The following is a 4,411-nucleotide window of genomic DNA, read 5'->3' on the forward strand; positions in this document are numbered from 1 at the left end:
CACCTGAGATAGTGACCTGAAAAATAATCCATTGCGTTAGCCTTGAGCACGTAGGATACCCCTTTTCCTTTGACCTTCATTGTTAAAATACAAAACTATGATCTCATTTCACAGATGACTAAGCTACCCTGTGCTTTATGACTGCTTATCCCTGTGGCCTATTCAGATGTATCCTCAGGTATACACATTGCGCCCCAAATAAAATCAACTTTTTTTAGTTTGATCTTCAGCATGGCAGAGAAAAAAAAGAAAATGTCTGGATCATACTATCGTAAACGGAAGGTTAAAATGGAAAAGGAACAAGCCAAGCAAGAAGGTTCCTTTCTGAAGTATCTTTGTAAAACGAATGATGAAGGTTGTTCAACCTCAAAGGATCAATCAGGGATTGAAGCAGAGTCAATATCTTTGCCTACAGTCTCACAAGTAGAAGCAGAATTAGAAGAATCTAATCAATATTTAGAAGAGGAACAAAATGAAGACTGGCAGGATCCAGATCTGAGTAAAAGTGAAAGTAGTACCAGTTTCAGCTACAGTGACCCTGCTACTTGGGTAAACTGTGATGATAGTATGCGTCAAATTTTGTGGAACACGGGCCTGAACAGGTCCAGCAGTTTAAATTCCCTAAAGATGGAAATGGAAGAAGATTTGTTACAAATAATTACAAAAGGAAACTTCCCAATGAGGATTTAATGCACCGCCGGTGGCTACAGTATTCCATATCTACAGACTCTGTGTTTTGCTTTTGTTGCGTTTGGTTGGAACACAATCCCCACATCATCTCTCTCTGATAAAGGTACAAATGACTGGAAAAACATCACTGCACTTCTATCAATGCACGAGAGAAGTAATGCACATTTGGCCACTTTTTTTAGTGTTGGAAGGAGCTTGAACTACGATTAAAAAGAAAAAAAACAATTGATGAAGAAAATGTGCGCCTCATTAAAGAAAAGGAAAAGTATTGGCAGCAAATCTTAGAAAGACTGATTGCTTTAGTGAGAGTTCTTGGTATTCAAAACCTGGCCCTACGAGGAACACATGAAAAACTGCACACTGCTGGCAATGGTAATTTCCTAAAATTTATCGAATATCTGGCGCTGTTTGACCCAGTAATGGATGAACATATTCGCAAAATAAGAGATAAAGAGACCTATGTACACTACCTTGGGAAAGATATACAGAATGAGCTGATTCTGCTTTTATCCAACACTATAAAATAAAACGTTCTGGAATCAGCTCGGATTGCCAAGTACTTTTCAATAATTATAGATTGTACTCCAGATGTAAGCCATGTTGTACAAATAAGCATGATCATTCGCTTTGCGGCTAGAGCTTCAGGAACTGATGATTGTGAGCCTGTACACATCAGGGAGCATTTCTTAGGATTTCTGCCACTAATGTAAACAAGTGGTACTGGTATGACAAACATTATCCTTAACCAGTTACAAGAGAAGTCATTGCCTATTGAACACCTATGTGGTCAAGGCTATGATAATGTAAGTAATATGAAAGGTAAACAAAGTGGTGTGCAAAGAAGTATATTGGATGTTAACCCACGAGCGTTGTTTGTTCCTTGCAGTGCACATTCTTTGAATTTGGTTGTAAATGATGCTGCCAAGTGTTGTTTGGAGGCCACAGTTTTCTTTAATCTAGTACAACATGTATATGTGTACTTCTCTGCATGAACACATCGTTGGGAAGTTCAACGTGTCTACTCTTACCGTGAAACCATTGAGTGACACAAGATGGGAAAATCGAATTGATGCCTTGAAACCTCTTCGCTTTTACTTAGGTGATATCTATGATGCACTAATTGAGATCTCTGTGGACACAACCCTAACTGGAGTATCTGGCAATACCTCAAGAGTAGAGGCACAAGGTCTTGCAAAAGGCATTTCTAATTTCAAGTTTGTGGTTTCTATTGTCCTGTGGTATAACATGTTATATGAGGTCAATATGAGTAGCAAACTGCTTCAGTCAAAGGAATTTAATATACACAGTGCCATTACACAACTGAAGGTAACAAAGAAATTTCTTGAAGACTGCAAGAGTGACAAAGGGTTTTCAAAAACACTGGTAGATGCCCGTACAGTTGCTGAGGATTTGGGAATACCAGCACTTTTTGAACCAGAGCCATATTAGTAGAAAGAAAAAACAGTTCACCTATTTAGCGGACGATGAGCCAATTCTGAGCCCAGAGGAAAAATTCAAAATCAACTTTTATTTTGCTGTCCTTGATAGAGCAATACAATCAGTTGAAGAAAGATTCACACAGATGAATGAAATAAGTTCTGTGTTTGGCTTCCTCTATGATGTTCACAGTTTGCAGACTAGAACATCAAAGGAAATTATGGAAGATTGCTGCAAGTTAGAGCAGGCTTTACAACATGGGGACTCCAAAGATATTGATTATATAGATTTGTGCAGTGAATTGCAAGGTATTGCAAGACGAATTCCACAGCGTACTTCTCCACAAGATGTATTAAACTTTTTGTATAACAATGACCTGACAGATATTGCCCCCAATACATGTATTGCTCTTCGTATCTTCTTGACCCTCCCTGTATCTGTGGCCAGTGGTGAGCGAAGCTTTTCAAAGTTAAAATTGATAAAAACTTATACGCGATCGACAATGATGCAAGAAAGACTTGTTGGACTCTCTATGTTGTCAATAGAACATGAGATAGCTCAAAAAATTGATCTGAAAGAACTTGTCTGTACATTTGCAAAAGTTAAAGCGCGAAGAGTAAAAATGTATCTTTACGCATGCATTTATGCTACAACATGCAAGTGGTACTTGCCCAGTCCATCAGCAGTGAGAGACAAAGACTGGCTTGATCAAGAATGAAGATGGTGAAAAAGACTATGTTTATAAAAAGCCCTCGGGTGACCCTTTCACAGGCCCACACCTGTGCTCTTTCTTGTACACTTGGGGTAGAAGCTAGGCTTTTTTGCTGATTTTCCCCTTATATGATCCAGGAGTCAGGCCCCCATTAAAGGTAGGATTTTGGCCAAAGTCAAAACAGGATGTAATGTCCTATTAATTTTAGCTCAACATGCATGATGCCACCTTCCCCCTTTTTTACCCCTATTCAGTCACCTCCTCCACTTCCACCAATATCCAAAATACAATGTATAATGTTCAATTGCAAAAAGGTGTTTAAAGTTACAAGATAAAACATAAGCAATGTAGAGAGACAAGCGTTGGATTCCAAATGCTTTGATTCTGATTCTGATTTACAGTTTGGCTATGCTAAGTAACGTCTGTTCATAAGTACATGATCACTCTGTGGGGTTAACTCTGTAACAATTTTAATATTAGATTTTTTAGTTTTCTTATGGCTCTGTAATCTGATGCATATACTTTTGGTGTATGATGCATATTAATATTTGAGAACCGTATGCCGTTTGCTGAATGTCTACTATGTTTGACAATGCAAATAAAACGTCTTGGGAAAAAAAAGGTAGGATTTTGGTATCTGCTGTTGCACCTGTTTCTTTGTTCTGTGTATTGGTCTCTTGGAACTGTGGGGATTGTAGTTAGGGCAGTACACTACACCTACTGCTAGGAGTTAAAGTTTCATAGCATAACGTTCAAATAGAATGTATTTAGGACCAGGGCGCTGCTGTTGTATTGTTATAACTAGCACTACAGTGGGTGTTACTCGTTAGCCTGTAGATAGCCCTGGTGGTGGGCTGTTGTCTTTCACCCCTTTTCTAGGCGCCAATACTGGGAGTCACAGACGACCAGCAAGAGGAGATAGAGACAATGTGGTGAGTGCCATTATGTGGTTTCGCCTTTTTCTTGGTGGGGCCCTCACCGGTACATTGGTGAGTAAGATATTCGGGCGGGATACTTCACTGTCTCGAAAATCTGTAGCCTTGCAGCCAGGCCCAGAGCAAATTCATTAAAAAAGCTTTACATCACAGACCTGTGTAATCTATCTACATAATCGTCTCAACATATTCCTTCATACATATCAACATGAAAGATATATAGATATGCTGACAATAACAAGCTTCACATAAATCATGACCCCTTTTTTTCCGCAACTGAAGGAGAATAAGATAAAGAAAAAGAAGCTAGAAAATGTTGATATGAAAAGTGTTAACAGAATGGGTGATTGTTGAGAAGTTTTATTAGTAAGGAGATATTTCCTAGGTTTTTTTCAAAGCTGTAGTCAATTCATTTTTGGAAACGATGTTCAAGCAGTCCATGGGGTAAAAGTATTAAGCTGCGGGTTTCAAAATGGAGATGTTGCCTATAGCAACCAATAAGATTCTAGCAATCATTTTGTAGAATAACCTAAATAAATGATAACTAGAATATATGCTATAAGCAACATCTCCACTTTTCAAGCCTGTTGTAAACTCACAGCTTGACACATTTACCCCACGTTAAGTTTTTGCACCA

At 38.5% G+C, this 4,411-nt stretch overlaps 1 pseudogene; it reads left to right on the forward strand.

Annotated features, from left to right (window-relative positions):
* Window positions 1–231: 231 nt before the first annotated feature.
* Window positions 232–2,845, forward strand: LOC142139955 (zinc finger MYM-type protein 1-like; annotated as a pseudogene).
* Window positions 2,846–4,411: the final 1,566 nt, after the last annotated feature.

The sequence above is a fragment of the Mixophyes fleayi genome, chromosome 2 (genome assembly GCF_038048845.1).
Source record: "Mixophyes fleayi isolate aMixFle1 chromosome 2, aMixFle1.hap1, whole genome shotgun sequence".
In the NCBI taxonomy this organism is placed as follows: domain Eukaryota; kingdom Metazoa; phylum Chordata; class Amphibia; order Anura; family Limnodynastidae; genus Mixophyes; species Mixophyes fleayi.